The sequence below is a fragment of the Chiloscyllium plagiosum genome, chromosome 6, assembly GCF_004010195.1.
Source record: "Chiloscyllium plagiosum isolate BGI_BamShark_2017 chromosome 6, ASM401019v2, whole genome shotgun sequence".
Lineage (NCBI taxonomy): Eukaryota > Metazoa > Chordata > Chondrichthyes > Orectolobiformes > Hemiscylliidae > Chiloscyllium > Chiloscyllium plagiosum.
This window is the reverse complement of record NC_057715.1, coordinates 107,379,438-107,397,552: the sequence shown is the minus strand read 5'-3', so window position 1 is coordinate 107,397,552 and position 18,115 is coordinate 107,379,438. Positions and strand designations below refer to the sequence as shown.

General features: G+C 40.2%; 1 protein-coding gene across 4 annotated transcripts in view; it reads left to right on the top strand.

Moving 5' to 3' along the window:
* dhrsx (dehydrogenase/reductase (SDR family) X-linked) overlaps positions 1–18,115 on the top strand; it is a 293,939-nt gene that overhangs the window by 35,317 nt on the left and 240,507 nt on the right. The gene's annotated exons all lie outside the window — the stretch shown is intronic.

Below are 18,115 nucleotides of genomic sequence, written 5' to 3'. Positions count from 1 at the left end.
CGAACATCAATATTATTTCTCCAAATCAACAGTTTTAATATTAAAAATTTTCAGAAATTAAATTCAGCATATTTATAAAACTGTCTAATAAACTCTGCTTGCCTACAGTGATGCTGTGGACTCACCATCAAAACAACTTTAATGGTGTAAAATGTATTGTTTCACATTTGAGTTATACAGTGGAATTGATATCAATTCATCAAAGCTTTGAAGTGGAGCTCATTTATTTTTATACTTCAATTTGTAGCGCACACAATTCATTGTCAATGATCGTCCCGGTGGCTGTAACCCCAGACTTGTGCTGGACCGAAATGGTGTATTCACAAAGGAGAGTATTTTTGCCTGTGAGAATGCACAGGCAATAAAACCCATTGTTGTTTAAATGGTATCTGAAATCCCAGATCATAATTTTAAACATTGAATGGACAATAGTTTTATTTTGTGCAGTCTTAAAAATTAAGGTTTACTGTAAAAATGCTCCAATCTTACATGTTTTATGGGAAGCCACTAAACAGGTATGATATTTTGACAATTAGGATGCTGATAACTTTTAAAAAGTGAATGACATGACAAGATTTTTAAGCTTTTGCCGTAACCATTCTTCATTTAACATTATTTTGCTTTTGTATGCCACCCATACCGCAAAGTATAGAATGGAGCATTACTCTTTTATACTACTTAACCATTGTGCTCTCAATGGAACTACAATGCTGTAACAGTCACAGTAGCTTCCAGTTTTCAGTGGGTTCCCACGTGACCATTCTGTTAAGACTTAAATTTGAGAGACTGTCTCCAGGACATACACTCCTCCATTTTTAGAGGATTCCTTAAGTCCTTCAGCAGTAAAGCCTGTTTCAAAGACTGTTTATCACTCCTGATAATGCCAGAATGAATTTCTTGGAATCTATAGAAGGTTGCATGACATGCCAGGAAATCGAGAGCCTGCCATTCTCCAGGATATGTTTGTGTAGCTTCCAGTGCCACTAAGTCTTTTCCCTCTGACCATTTCTGTGATATTGGCTTATGTGCAGGGAAGCCTGTAACTTGATTGCAAACAAATTTGATAGAATTTTTTGAGGAGGTAACTAGGGTGTTAAACATAGGAAATAGGAGCAGGAGTAGGCCATTTAGCCCTTTGGACTCACTCTGCCATTCAATATGATCATGCCTGATCAACCTTATTCCCACTTCCTCCTATTCATTTTTACTCCTTTACCCTAAGAACTATGTCTGACCTATTTTTGAAAACTCTTAAATGTTTTGGCCTCAACTGCTCTCTGTGGTAGTGAATTCCACAGGCTCATCACTTTACGGGTGAAGAAATGTCTCCTAATCTTAGTCCTAAATGGCCTATGCCGTAACCATAAACTGACCCTTTGGTTCTGGGCGTCCCTGGTCATTTGAACATTCTTCCTGTGTTTACCCTGTCTTGTCCTGTTTGAATTTTACAGATTTCTATGAGCCGTCCCCTCATTCTCAGTTCTAGCTGATCTTGTCTCTCTTCATATGTCAGTCCTGCCATCTCAGGAATGAGTCTGATAAACCTCTGTTGCATTGCCTCCACAGCTAGAACATCCTCCTTCAGATAAGGAGATCAAACTTGCATTCAATACTCCAGGTGTGATCTCACCCAAGGCCTTGTACACTTGCAGCAAGACATTGCTGCTCTCTACTCCCAAATGTTGCAGTTGATGAGGGTGGTGCATTTGATGTGGTCTGCATGGACTTTAGCAATGCTTTTGATTCAGTCCCTCATGGTGGACTGGTTAAGAACAAAAGACTCCATACAATCCAAGACAAAATGAGAATGTTGGATCTAAAATTGGCTGAGTGGCAGGGAGCAGTAGTGGTGGCTGATGATAGATGGATGAACCTGTGACTAGAACTCTTTTTCCAGAGGTGTTCTACAAGCCTTGGAGCTGAGTCCCTTGCTGGTTTTGGTGAACTTTAATGGTACGGACCGAAGTTCACAGATGACAGGGCATGAGAATGGTAGAATGGTAAATAGTGAAGATAACTATAAACTATGCGAGGATATCAATGGATTGGTCAGTTGGGCATAGCAGTGACAAATGGAATTCAGTCCAGAAAAATGTGAGGTAATGCACATAACATAGGCAAGGCAACACTGTGGATGGTAGGACCCTGGAAACTATTAAAGATCAGAGGCAGCTTGATATGCACATCCACAAATCCCTGAAGGTCACAGGGCAGCTAGATAAGGTGATTAAGAAGCCAGTGCCTTTATTGCTGAGGCATAGAATACAAGAGATTATATTGGAACTGCAAAGAATACTGGTTAGGCCGAAACTGGAGTTGTGTGTGCAGTCTTGATCCTCATAGGAAGGATGTGATTGCAGTGTAGAGAATCCAAAGGAAATTTATTAGGATGCTGCCTCAGTGGGGAGGGTCTGAATTATAAGGAAAGGTTGAATTGGTTGGGGTTGGAGCAATTACGGCTGAGAGGGGACCAGATCAAAATCCATAAGATTGGGGGACACTGAAAGGATGGCTGGGAAGACGCTGTTTCCATCAGTAGTCTGGTCAATAATTCAGGGATGTAAATTAAAGTTCAGAGGTCGAAAGCTAAGAGGAGAATGCAGAACTTTTACCACCCAGAGGGTTGTGGGTGCCTGCAACTCACTATTTGAATCAGAAACTCTTGTAATATTTACACATCATTTGGATAGTCACTTGCATTCCTGATGAAGGCCTGAAATGTCGATTTTCCTGCTCCTCACATGCTGCCTGACCTGCTGTGCTTTTCTAGCACCACTCTAATCTCCAGCATCTGCAGTACCCACTTGTGCCTATTCACTTGCATTGCCACACCCTCCATTTCTATGGGCCGAGAAGTGGCAAATTGGGTTTGTTGTACTCAATTTTTGGTCAATCGATGCAGACATGATGGGGTAAATGGCCTCTTGCGCAGCAAATGTCTGAGTTCATAATTTTCTTGCTCCCTTTCTCCATGGCAAAGTGAAACACATCAACCTTATATCTTGATAGAAATGCTAATTAGCCATTTTGATTTCAACTGCCTTTAATCTTGGAAGTAAATCGATAACCTACAGCACAACTATTTGCAACTCTTACCAACAAAGCTTCTTTGGGACTTCAGACTCACAGTCTTTAATGAGACAGCTGACACAGTCTCCAGATACAAATAACTTTGCTCGTTCTCAGTAAAACAATTTTAGCCTTCTTATCTCTATAACCCAGGCTTGTCAGACTGCAGAACAGGTCACATGACCGCTTTCATTCTTTCTAAAGTATAATCATCTCTTAATTATCATAATTGTAACAATTTGTGCATTTGCTTGTGTCACATTGTTGGAATCTTTAAAAGAACTTGAATTTATTTGTGGTAGGTTGTTTTACAAACATAATTTGTACCACATTGATTGAGAACAGAAGATTTGAAATAAATATCTGGTCTTCTGTTGAGTTATTTTAAATCTAATGATTAATGGTGAAAATGTCTTGACTTTGCACCAGTTGAAGTGAAACAATTTTTTAACTGCATTGTGCAAAAGCTGCAATCCCTGCATGAAGGTCAAAATGCTGGTCTGTTATTGGCTTTGATGTTGCAAATGTTGCAATTAGGAAAAAAAAGACTTACTTTCATAGGATGCCTTCCTTCACCTCAGAATGCTTAAAAACATGTTACAACAGCCTATTAAGCACTTGATGAATTTTTGTCACATTTGTAACGTAGGAACAGGCAAGCTATGTTGTATCCAACAAGCTTCCATAAACAGCTATGTGGTGATGACCAGATCATCTTTTTGTGATGTTGGTTGAAAGATAAAATAATGGCCATGTGTTTTACTTAATGAACAAATAATGCTTCATGTAATTGCAGAAGTTGGCATTTGATATGTTTAGATCCAGGTGCAATTTTTTTTCCTTTGCTCTTTGGATGTGTCACTAACAAGATTGGTTGCCCTGGAAAGGTGATGGTTGGGGCCATCTTGAAGCACTGCAGCCTGCCTGATGAGGCTGCTCATGTAAAGAAATGCCAGGAATTTTGTCCGAGTGTCATTGAAGGAACATCAGTATAGGCACATGTTGGGTTGATGTGTAACTTAGAGGCAAACCTGGGAGATTGTTATCCCATTACTCCCCCTATCCTGCCTGGCTGGAAGAAGTTGTCAGTTTGACAAATAAAGCAGGTGCAGCATTAGTGAGCTGTTCCAGTGATATCTTTGTAGATTATGCACTCACCACTGGATTAGGCCAGTGAATTAGACACTACCCAGCAGTGTAACTGGGCTGTGGGGAGCAATGTATTTTGATTGCTCCAACTGTACCCATTCAGGCAAGTAGAGAATATTCCATTTCTGAATAATGTCTTGTAGGTTGTGGATAGAGCCACTCACCACTGAATAGTCAGTCTGATTTGGTCCAATAATCATAGCATTTACATGAGTCATTTAAGTTTCTGGTCAGTAGTGATCCTTATGTTGATGATGAGGGACTTGGTGATAACACTGCCATTAACTAAGCAAAACTAAGTTTCTCCTGCTCGGATGGTCATTGCTTGGCAGTTGTGTGGCATGACTGTTGCTTGCCACTTCAGTTTAAGGTTGTGATAATTATATGCAAAGATTGCTTGAGTACTTGACAAGTTGTAAATGGTGCCAAAGACTCTGTACTCAGTCAATAGCTCTACTCTGAACTTGAGGGAAGGCTAATGTTAAATGAGTTGAAGATGTTTGAACTTGGGATGCTCTGACCAGTAGACGTGTTGCACTGTTGCCATGGAGTTGAGTTGTTTTGCTCCCTAAGCTTCCCTGATTGATTTTAGTTTTACTGCCATTGTTAGTACCGAACTTCTATTTGAATGTGGCCTCGATGCCAAGAGCTGTAGGTCATGCCTCACCCTAAATTCAGCTCTCTCTCATCCATGTTTAGACCAAGATTGCAATGAGATCTGGGGCTTTATGGTTTGGCAAAACTAAGGAGAAGGTCTGGAGAAGCTGAAAGGTCTGAAGGTGGATAAATCACGTAGACCAGATTGACTACATGCCAGAATTCTGAAGGCGACAGCTGAGGAGATTATAGAATAATTGGAACCAGGGGGGATCCTATAGACTGGAAATGGCTAATGTAACACCTCTGTTTAAGAAGGGAAGGAGGTAGAAGATAGGAAACTTATAGGTCCATTAGCATGACCTTGGTCATTGGTAAGATTTTAGAACCATTATTATGGACGATATTGCAGACTATTTCAAAATGCAAGGTGAAAAATGACTGAGTCAGCATAACTTTGTCAAGGGTTCATGCCAGACAAATTTGTTAGAATTGTTTGAGGAGGTAACAACCAAGTTAGACAAAAGAGAAACAGTGGATGTAATCTATTTGGATTTTCAGAAGACCTTTAACAGGAGGCTGCTAAATAAGATAAGAGCAAAGTGCTGGCATGTTAGAGGATTGGCTGACTGACAGAAGGCAGAGAGAGTAAGGGATTGGGCAAAGATGTAGCTGGTGGAATGCCATGTGGGAAAATGTGAGGTTATGCACTTTGGCGGGAAGAATGTGCACGTAGACTATTTTCTAAATGTGGAAAGGCTTCAGAAATTTGAAGCCCAAAGTGGCTTATGAGTCGGGGTTCTCTTAAAGATAACGTGGGTTCAATTGGCAGTTAGGAAGGCAAATAGAATTTAGTATTCATTTCAAGAGGGCTAGAACACGAGCAGAGAGGTACTGCTGAGGCTGTATAAGGCTCTAGTCAGATCACATTTGGAATATTGTGAGCAGTTTTGGGCCCTGTATCTAAGGAAGGATGGCTGGCATTGGAGGGGGTCCAGAGAACGTTTGCAAGAATAATCCTAGGGATGACCGACTTGTCATGTGAGGAGCAATTGAGGATTTTGGATCTGTATTCTTTGGAGTTTAGAAGAATGATGAGGGACCTCATTGATACATACAGAGTACTGAGAGGCCTGGATACATTTGCCGTGAAGTAATTAGATTATTAGTAAATGTGGTGTTTTTTGTTAATGTTGATAGTTCTGCATTGGCACAGCTTGGCTAGAGAGAAGCCAGTTGATTGCAGTATTAGATTTTGTTAGGTCCACTGGGTTTGCTGATATATATTCTGCTGTTTGTGCACTTCTTTTAATGGAGAACTCGTTTGCAATTCTGCACCTGTTTATTGTCTTTTACCATAAATTGAGGGATATCTAGAAATTTGTTCACATGTATTGAATTAAAAACCTTTGCGGTGAGTAGCCACAGTGCTTTAGAATCAAGGGTAAAAGAGAGAAGAAAAATGGATCTGTTGCCCAGCAATGAATTGTCCTATGACACAAAGACAGAGACAAAAGTTCGTATTGAAAGTTAGAATTACCAAAGGTCAGTGAGCGTGCAGGTTTCTTTCAGAGAGAAAAACAGGACAGAAGCAAATAAGTTCTGAGTGGTTTAATGTTGGTAAATGTCTGGGAAAGAAGTCTGTGAAAATGGAGTTTAAGGAATCCTTGTTAATTTTAAAAAAAGTCTGTGTTAGCTGAAGACATTCATTAAATGAATGCAGATATCTGCCGAAAAGGAGTTGATTATAGCTGTGCCAACTGAGAAAAGAACATGGAGCAGGAAATGGGGTGACTGCTTACTATTTGAGATTCTGTAAGGTTTTATTAGGGTAATAAGGTTGAACCTTTATTTTTGGCATTTGTAGTAAGACCATTTCAAATAAGTCTTGTACAGTATAACATAGTTTTTGTGGTTTTTATTTTGTTCAATAATTTTGCGAAAAGTATATTGACAGCCTGTTGTGAATATGTTCAGTGACTGACCACCACAATAAACAAATTGAACAAAATTAAACTTATGGGCTATCCAGCAAGGTTTCACTCAAGGATCTGATTGGTCCATAAAATTATGGGATCATTAAATAAAACCCCATGAGAGAAGATGTTTATGATCCTCTTTCCCAGAATTGGCAGGTTTCAGTTTATTCTATGCGGATGTCCTGGCTCTACCAAGTTGTTCAGAAATAAGTTGGTCATTGTTTAAACTTCACCCTCTGATCTTGATGCCAAATATTGGTTAGTTTTTAACGGTAGTTAACTCCAAGTTTCTTTGAATTGTATTAACTTCAGTCTTCTGATCAGTTTCTCAATCAGATATATCCATTTAATTTTAATACTCTAACCTAAACTTATTCTGAAACATGGATTATAAGCTGAATATTGCTAATGTTTTATTTTTGACTTTTCATTACTTCATTTTCATCAGCACGTAGAGTTGTGCTCTTACTCTATTCTCACCTTAACTAACTTCCACCTGTCTGGTTCGAGACCCGCTGCCGAAAGTTGACAGTTCTATTTTTGGTTAAATGCAGTGAGCCAGAAATTACAGTTGGAGGTAATATTTGGATGAACATTTGCTCGTGTGACATTTCTCCATCTGCTTTTTTAGCACTGGTATTCTACATGATGGTGAAATAAATAGGAGCAGGCTGTATGGCCTTTCGAGTGTATTCTAACAGTCAATAACCTGTAAATGAATGCATTTTCAAAGTAATTACAGAGAGGTGCAAACGTGGTAGTGCAATTGTAATTACTCAATTATCTGACTATAGACTGGTGTAAAAAGCAGAGAGGGGCAAGAATTCCCAGACTGGGTGTAGGAAAATTTTCTATAGTTTGTTGTCAGTCCATTAAGAAAGGAGGCACTGCTAGAGCTGGTTATTGGAAATCAGGTCCAAATAGATAAAGTCTCGAGTAAAGGGTGAATATTTGGGTGATAGTGATCACTGTATAGTGAGATGTGGAGCCATCATAGTAAAAGATAATGGACAATACAGAGTGAGTGAGTAATTGGGGAAAAACAAACTTGAGTTAAGTGGGGATAAGAATGGATTTGAGCTGAATAAGTTGGAATTCAAGATAAGCAGGAAAGATGGGAGTTGAATTTTCAAGAAAGAAAAAAAATAGGTAATTCAGGCATAGTGAAGATAAACTTAATCAGAGGTGAAAGGTACCAAAATAAATCCAGGGATCTCTAGATGACACCAGAGATGTAACAATACAATTGAGAACCCAGGGTTAAGGGTGGTGAAAGACCAAATAAAACTAGCAAAGAGGGAGTGTGAAAAGAGGCTGGTTCATATGTAGTTAAAAGGTGGTTGAAGGAAGATTGTGGTCATGATGTGGAGATGCCGGTGTTGGACTGGGGTGGACAAAGTCAAGTCGCATGACACTAGCTTATATTCTAACAGATTTATTTGAAATCATGTGCTTTTGGAGAGCTGCTTCTTCATCAGGTCAGGACCAACGAAGGAACAGCGCTCTGAAAGCTCGTGATTTCAAATAAACCAGTTGGACTATAAGCTGGTGTTGTGGGACTTCTGAATTAGATACCAAAAATGGGATTTACACGTGGATGCAGCAGACATGGCTGACATGTTAAATAAATATTTTCCATTCCTCTTTATTAAAGAGGACAGTACTACCCACTCCTTCAGTTATGAGAAAAAATTAAAACAAATTAGGAGATAGGCTGTTTGTACTTTAACTGGAATCAAATCAGTTGCATCTGATGACAGTGAGGGAAGTGAGAATGGAAATTGTGAAAACACTGGTAATAATTTTTCCATCTTAGATTAAGGGGTGGTGCCAGAGGACTGGAGAATTGAAAATTCTATGCCCATGTTTAGAAAAGAATATAATGATAAGCCAAGCAAACGCAGACCACTCAGTTTAACTTTGGTGGTTATTAATAATCTGGGACAAAACTAATAGTCATATGGATAAATGTGGGTTAAATGAGGATTGCCAGTTTGGATTTCTTGAGAGAAAACCACGTTTAGCTAACTAAAGATTTTCTTAATGAGGTAACAGAAGGTTGATCAAAGCAATGTTGTTGATGCAGTTTATGTTGTCTTCCAGAAAACATTTGATAAAGTGATGCAGAACAGCCTTGTGATCAAAGGTAGAACTTGTGGAAGAAAAGGGAGAGTAGAACTGTTGTTACAAAATTAATTAAATGGTGAGAAGCAGAGTGTTCTAGTTAATGGATGCTTTTTGGGCAGGGCCAAGATTCCCCAGGGATCAGTGTTGGGAATTTTCCATTTCCTGATGTATAATATAACTTTGGATACAGGTCACTGTTTCAAAGTTTATGGATAATATGGAACTTTGAACATTGTAAAGTGAGGAGGACAGTGTACAACTTCAATCAGATGTAGTTAATTTAGTAGAATGGGTGAATCTTGACAAATAAGGTTATATTCTGAGAAGTACAAGATGGAACGTTTTATTAGGAAGAACATGGAGAGACAATATCAAATAAAATATGCAAATGTAAAGTGAATATCTAAGCAGCACACCTGTGTCTAGCTATACATAGTTCATTGAAATTAGCAGGACAGGCTGAGAGAACAATTTATAAGACACATGGTATCTCAGGCTTTATTAATCGCGGCATAGAGTACAGAAGCAAGGAAATTTTGTTGAACCTATGTAAGGTACGAGTTCAGCTGTAACTGTAGTATTGCATCTAATTTTGGGCGATGTACTTTAGCAAAGCTGAGAGTGAGTGCAGAAGAGATTTATTAGAATGGTTGCGAGACTGACAAACTTTAGTGATGAAGATAGACTGGAGAAGCTGGTAGTGTTCTCCTTGGAGAAGTGAAGACCAAGAGGAGATTTGATTGAGGTATTCAGAGTCATGAGAGTTTGGGACAAAGTAAAGAGATACAAAAGGTTTGGACATGTAAACGGATCAAGAACAAAAAAGAGTACTTTGAAGAGGTTAGTGAAAAGATATGAAGAAAAGGTTTTTCATGCAACATGTGGCTGTACAGGACATTGGTTAGGCCACTTTTGGAATATTGTGTGCAATTCTGGTCTCCCTACTGTCTGAAGGATGTTGTGAAACTTGAAAGGGTTCAGAAAAGATTTACAAGGATGTTGCCAAGATTGGAAGATTTTGAGCTTTCAGGAGAGGCTGACTAGGCTGGGGTTGTTTTCCCTGGAGGGTCGGGGGCTGAGGGGTGACCTTATAGAGGGTTATAAAATCGTGAGGGGCATGGATAGGGTAAAGAGAGAAGATCTGGCGTGGAGGAGTCCAAAACTAGAGGGCATGAGGTGAGAGGGGAAAAATTTAAAAGGGACCTAAAGAGCAACTTTTTCACACAGAGGGTGGTGCATGTATGGAATGAGCTGCCAGAGAAAGTGGTGGAGGCTGGTACAATTGCAACATTTAAAAAGCATGTGGAAGGATGCATGAATAGGAAGGGTTGAGAGGGATATGGGCCAAATGCTGGCAAGTGGGACTCGGTTAGGTTAGGATATCTGGTTGGCAAGGACTCGTTGGACTGAAGGGTCTACTTCTGTGCTGTACATCTCTGACTGTATGACTGGTTAAGGGTTAGAATGTAAGGTTTGTGAAGGTTTGTAGGTCAGGTTGAGGTTTAGGGTGTAGGTTTGCTCGCTGAGCTGTAGGTTTGATATCCAGACATTTCATTACCTGGCTAGGTAACATCATCAGTGGTGACCTCCAAGTGAAGGAAAGCTGTTGTCTCCTGCTTTCTATTTATATCTTTCTCCTGGATGGGATTCCTGGGGTTTGTGGTGATGTAATTTCCTGTTCGTTTTCTGAGGTGTTGATAGGTGGCATCTAGATCTATGCGTTTGTTTATGGCGTTGTGGTTGGAGTGCCAGGCCTCTAGGAATTCTCTGGCATGTCTTTGCTTCGCCTGTCCCAGGATAGATGTGTTGTCCCAGTTGAAATGGTGGTTTTTTTCATCCGTATGTAGGGCTAGAGGCTTGGCACTCCAACCACAATGCCATAAACAAACGCATAGATCTAGATGCCATCTATCAACCCCTCAGAAAACGAACAGGAAATGACATCACCACAAACCCCAGGAACCCCATCCAGGAGAAAGATATAAATAGAAAGCAGGAGACAACAGCTTCGCTTCACTTGGAGGTCACCACTGATGATGTTACCTAGCCAGGTAATGAAACGTCTGGATATCAAACCTACAGCTCAGCAAGGTTAGAATGTATTGCCTGAGAATGTGATGGTGGTGACAGCTTCAAAAGAGGCTTTCTAAAGTGAAGTTTGTATGGTTGCCAAAGAGGTGAATTGAATTAATTTTGCTTATCTCTTCTGTCTGTAAGCAGAGGTATTTCCTTTTTCTTCTTCTCTTTTCACTTCCCCTTTTCAAAATAGGCCAAGATGTGCTATTCCCCAACTCTGTTGTGAAGTCTGATTTTTAAATGACTTGCAGCAAGCTCTCTAGATTTGATTTTGTGAAATAGAAATTCTGTTTGACCAATTTATTTTGAATTTCAGTTTGTAACTGAGGGAACCTATTGGATTTCTCGAGGCATTTAACAAGGTTCAGTGTAAAAGATTATGGTGCAAACTAGGAGCTCATGGATTAGGGGGTAAGGGGGACACAGTGGCTGGCTGGCATAAAGCAGGAAGTACGCATAAATGGATCTTTTTCAAATCAACATGATGCAACAAATGCGGTTCCACAGGGGACTGTGCTGAGCACTTTTTTATTTGCAATTTATATCAATGACTTTTCTAGTGGGGTTTTATTTCATAGAGTCATAGAGATGTACAACATGGAAACAGGCCCTTCGGTCCAACTTGTCCATGCCAACCAGATATCCCAACCTAATCTAGACCCGGCCCTTATCCCTCTAAACCCTTCTTTTTCATATAACATCCAGATGCCTTTTAAATGTTGCAATTATGCCAGCCTCCACCACTTCCTCATTCCATACATGCACCACCTTTTGCGTGACAAAGTTGCCCCTTAGGTCTCCTTTATATCTTTCTCCTCTCACCCTAAACCTATGCCCTGTAGTTCTGCACTCCCGCACCCCAGGAAAAAGACTTTGTCTATTTATCCTTTCCATGCCCCTCATCATTTTATAAACCTCTATAAGGTCACCCCTCAGCCTCCGACGCTCCAGGGAAAACAGCCCCAGCCTGTTCAGCCTCCCCTTATAGCTCAAATCCTCCAACCCTAGCAACATCCTTGTAAATCTTTTCTGAACCCTTTCAAGTTTCACAACATCTTTCCAATAGGAAGGAGACTAGAATTGCACACAATGTTCCAAAAGTAGCCTAACCAATGTCCTGTTCGGCCGCAACATGACCTCCCAACGCCTGTACTCAATATTCTGACCAATAAAGCATATCACTATCCTAACTATCCGCGACTCCACTTCCAAGGAGCTTTGAACCTGCACTCCAAGGTCTCTTTGTTCAGCAACACTCCCGAGGACCTTACCATTAAGTGTATAAGTCCTGTTAAGATTTGCTTTCCCAAAATGCAGCACCTCACATTTATCTGAATTAAACTCCATCTGCCACTTCTCAGCCCATTGTTTGACTGAGGAGATTGCGGCATGGCGGTTAAATTTCCCAATGACACAGTTAGGAAAGCACTGTGCGAAGACAGCATAGCAAAGATGTGGATCCATTCAATAGGTTAAATGAGTGGGTAAAAATTTGTTTTGGCCAGAATTAATAAAAAGAGTATTACTGAAATGGAGAACAACTGCAGAATTCCAAGATGCAAAAGTGTCAAGGTGAGGAACGCATAAAGACAGGAAGAATAATGAGGTATAATATCCTTACTTTTAGGTTAAAATGCTCTCACTATAAGAGAGGATTTTAAGCTAAAAGTAAGGATGTTATACTTCAGTTATGCAAGGCATTGGTGAGAACACGTGAATGCTTTGTAAATTTTTTTCCTTTTTCTTTTTAAGGAAGGATGTAAATGATTTCAAGATGGTTCAGAAGAGTTCTACTAGATTGATACCTGGATGAGTGAGTTGGCTGATGAGGAAATATTGTATAGAATGGACTTGTTTCCCTTAACTTTAGAGGAGTAAAATGTGATTTGTTATGACTGGTCTTGACAAGGTGGATATAGAAAGCATCAACATAGAAAATAGGAATAGAAGTAACTCAGACAGCCCATTCAAGCCTGCCCTGCTACTCAACATTATCATAATGGATCATCCAACCCAGTTTCTGCTTTTGCCCCAACCCATTTAGCCCTTTTAGCCTGAGAGTATCAGTAAGTCTGTTTCCTTCTTGAAAACCATCTTCTGTCCTTAACCACTTTCTGAGTAGTGAATTCCACTGGCTCACAACATTCTGGGTGAAGAAAATTCTTCTCATCTCAGTCCTGAATGGCAGAGGGATATTGACAGGTTTAAATGAGTGAACAAGAACTTGGTAGGTGAAGTAGAATGTGTGAAAATGTGAGCTTATGCACCTTGGCAGGCAGAGTAGAGGAGGTAAAAACAATGACTGCAGATGCTGGAAACCAGATTCTGGATTAGTGGTGCTGGAAGAGCACAGCAGTTCAGGCAGCATCCGAGGAGCAACGAGCTGAACATTATTCAAGTGGACCGAGACTGCAGAAAGCTGTAGCATGGAAGGATTTGTGGTCCTCATACATAAACCACAAAAAGTTAGCATACAAGTTTAGCAGTTGAAGGGGAAGACAAATGCAATGTTAGCCTTTATTTCAAAGAGAATGGAATGCAAACATAGGGAGGTCTTTCTGAAACTTGACAAATTATAAGTCAGACCACAGCTGGAATACTGTGAACAGTTGGCCCCTTATCTGAGGAAAGATATCATTGGAGGCAGTCCAGAGAAAACTCACACTAGTTTGATTCTGTGCATGGTATCTCTTTGAGGAGAGAATGAGTAGGTTGGGGCTGTACCCATTAGTGTTTAGGAAAATGAGAGGCAACCTTATTGACACATACAAAATTCTTAAAGGATGAGGGGTTTGACAGGGTAGAAGCTGAGAGATTGATGCCCTTATGGGAGAGTCTAAAAATAGAGGACATAATCTCGGAATCAGTTCTGAGGCAAGGTCACTGGACCCAAAGCATTCTCTCCACAGTTGCTGCTGAGTTCCTCCAGCAATTTCTGTTTCTATATTAGAATAAGGAATCGCAGATTTAAGACATGCGAATGAATTTCTCAAGGGTAGTAAATCTGTGGAGTTATTTACTGCAGAGAGCTGTTGAGGCAGCGTCACTAACTATACTCAAGTTTGAGATAGACCTTTATTCAGTGAGGCAGTTGAGAGTAAGGCAGGGTAGTACACTTGAGGATTATCACGTCAGCCATGATCTTATTTGATGGAGAAACAGATTCAGAAGCAGACATAGTATGTTTGACCATTATGTCTTATTATCATATGGACTTTATTAGAAGGTGGAAACTGAAAAACACCTTTCATCTGAAAGCTGCCATCACCAGATCTGATCTGACTTGTGTTCAATCCTGAAGTAGGACTTGAACTTGAAAACTTTTGGGTTAGGACTGTGTGTTTCTGAACCACAGCTGACACTATTATATACAGTACAGTCTGATAAATGTGCACTGTCATGTCATATTTAGTTGGAGGGCTCTGTGATTACTGAGATCATATGAAATGTGTTCCTTCAACCAAAAAAGGTTTGAAAACCACTGGTGTCATGTAAGATTGATGGCATCAGCAATACTGAGACTATAGTACAAAATAAATTGTCTTCTATTTGGGAGGTGGTTTGATTTACATCATCGCAGTTGAGACAGGTTTTACAGGATGCAGCACACTGAAGACCTCTGCATACCCTTTGTTCCACTCATCTCCTGTATACAGCAAGCAAAGAGAGGAAATCACAATAGCATTGGGCGATGGGCTTAAAGTATGTTAAATCCATATCATGGATGTGGAAGGGAAGAAATAGGAAGGCCATTTTAAAGCCTTTATTAATTTTTAACGTGCTCTTAATACTACTTTACATGAAGGAGTACATAATCTCAAAGATTTTCCTGTTGCCAAGGCAGCTGCTATGGATAAATGCTTAATCTGCAAACAATGTGCAGACTAGAGAATGACAGATGAGCTTATAGCAGATAGAACATACAACATACAGCGCAGAACAGGCCCTTTGGCCCTCGATGTTGCGCTGACCTGTGAAGTAATCTATGCCCATCCCCTTACACTATCCCATCAATGTCCATATGCTTATTCAAGGACTGTTTAAATGCCCCTAATGTGGCTGAGTTAACTACATTGGCAAGCAGGGCATTCCTTGCCCTTACTACTCTCTGAGTAAAGAAGCTGCTTCTGACATCTTTCTTAAATCTATCAACCCTCAATTTGCAACTATGCCCCCATTATAAGCCGACGTCATCATTCTAGGAAAAAGACTCTCACTCTCTACCCAATTTAATCCTCTGATCATCTTGTATGTCTTTATTAAATGGCCTCTTAGCCGCCTTCTCTCCAATGCGAACAGACCCAAATCCCTTAGCCTTTCCTCATAAGACCTTTGCTCCAGACCAGGCAACATCCTCTGTACCTTTTCCAATTCTTCCTGTATTGGGACGACCAGAACTGTTCACAATATTCCAAGTGAGGTTGCACTAGCATTTTGTACAGTTGCAGCATGACATCACTGCTCTGGAATTCAATCCCTCTACCAATAAAACCTAACACACCATATGCCTTGTTAACAGCACTATCAACCTGGGTGGCAATTTTCAGGGATCTATGTACATGGACACCAAGATCCCTTTGCACATCCACGCTACCAAGAATCTTTCCATTGACCCAGTATTCTGCCTTCCTGTTATTCTTCCCGAAGTGAATCACTTCACACTTATCTGCATTGAACTCCTCTCAGCCCAATTCTGCAGTTTATCCAAGTCCGCCTGCAACCGCAACATTCTTCCACACTGACCATCACTCCACCGACTTCAGTGTCATCTGCAAATTTACTAATCCATCCACCTATGCCTGCGTCCAAGTCATTTATAAAAATGACAAACTGCAGTGGTCCCAAAACAGATCCTAGTGGTACACCACTAATAACCGGACTCCAGGCTGAATATTTTCCATCAACCGCCACTCATTGCCTTCTTTCAGAAAGCCAGTTTCTAGTCCAAACTGCTAAATCATCCTCAATCCTATGCCTCTACGTTTTCTCCAATAGCCTACCCTGTGGAACCTTATCAAAGGCTTTACTGAAGTCCATGAAAACTATGTCAACTGCCCGACCCTCATCTACATGCTTGGTCACCTTCTCAAAAAACTCAGTGCGGTTTGTGAGACATGACTTGCCCTTGATGAAACCATGTTGGCTATCTCCAATCAAATTGTTGCTTGTTAAATGATTGTAAATCCTATCCTTTATCATCCTTTCCAAAACTTTTCCTACAATAGACATATGGCTCACTGGTCTATAATTACCTGGGTCATCTCTACTGCCCTTCTTAAACAAGGGCACAACATTTACAATCCTCTAGTACTAAACCTGTAGACAATGACAACTCAACGATCAAGGCCAAAGACTCAGCCATCTCCTCCCTAGCTTCCCAGAGAATTTTTGGTAAATCCCATCTGGCCCAGGGGACTTATCTACTTTCACGCATTCTAGAATTGATAACACCTGCTCCTTACTAACCTCAAATCGTACTAGTCTGATGGCCCATTTCTCAGTCTTCTCCTCAACAATATTCCCCTTTTCCTGAGTGAAAGAAGATGAGAAATATTCATTTAGCACCTCACCGATCTCTACAGGGTCCATACACAACTTCCCACTTCTGTCTTTGACTGGCCTATTCCCACCAGAGTCATCCTTTTATTCCTCACATATCGATAGAAAGCTTTAGGGATCTCCTTTATTTTACCTGCTAAGAATTACTCATGTGCCCTCTTTGCTGCTCTTAACTCTCTTTTAAATCCTTCCTAGATAATCTGTAACTCTCCATCACCTCATCTGAACTATCTCATCTCAACTTCACTCTAAGGGAACCAGCAAGGACTTAAAGCTCTGAACGGCTGCATTCTTGATGATTCCATAACCTTAAATCTACATTTTAGTCAAATACGCATGCAAATATACTTTCTTTAAACGTTTGTAAAGTTCTGAACTTAAAACTAATTTCAGCATCTGAGAAACAGTTACAGACTGCTTGAGGTTTGCATTGCAGTCTCATATAGTATTCCTAAAATAATCTCCTATCACTTAGAATCTATCACTGGTTGTTTCCTGAGAGTACAAAGAACCACACAGGTTACAAAAATAATTAGTGGAGTTGAATGATATCTAAATGCACTATCTTGATAAGCAGACTGCACTTCGAAGTAGCTGAGATTACTAACAGTGATCAGGGCATTGAGCAACAGCTTTTCCTGATCAACTGCACTCTGTATCTTAAGTCAATACAAAGTCAGCTTTGTCAATCTCTGGCAAGAATTTTTACAAATTAAATTGATGAAGCACCACCTTGAGGAAGAATTCAGGATTAGCATCAGACTCCCCATCATCCTAACAGGTATGACACAAAGCTTACAAGTAGGGATCAGACTGACACATTTTAAATGTGTTTTTAATCCAGCTTGAAGCCCAATGTCCAACTGACACAGTCAATATTAAGCTTGAACTAGCAACTGGATTCTGGTGAGTGGAACTGTGAAGCTGCTTGCTCAGATACACACACACGAACATATTTTGCTGTAACAATGGACGTGTTTGCTAACAGCACTTAAAGCTATTATGGGGTAAATCAAACAGCAGTTACTGTTTCCATAAATGTGCAGCGCAACATGGAAATCCATACGTTGCTGTCAGAGATACCCTGGTTCTCAACAAGAGAAATGTGGAATTCCTCACCAGTAGACTTGGCACCAAAATTCAAGAGTTCAATTTCTCCAGAGTTTGGATGTGTGTCAGATTAAAATATCTACTGCCAGACTGGAGACACAGTCTGGACGGTGAACTTACAAATTGATAAGCTTCATCTCGTATACACAGGAACACATTTACATTAAAGAAGCTATGTCTCAATTACATCACTGCTGATACATACAAGGGTTAACAGCAATAGGAGTTCTGATTTTGGAAAGATCTTAATAATATTAGAGGCATATGAGAGGAATTAATTTCTCTCAGTTTGTAAGTTTCCCTCACCATTGACAACTCTGTGGTGTTTCAGATGTAATTGCTTGCTGAGGAGCAGAGTCACACAGAACAGTGTGTGCAAGTAGAATCACTGCAAAAGGAGAGAATTTCCTGTAATATTAGAAGGGAAACCACAATTTCTTCATGGGAAT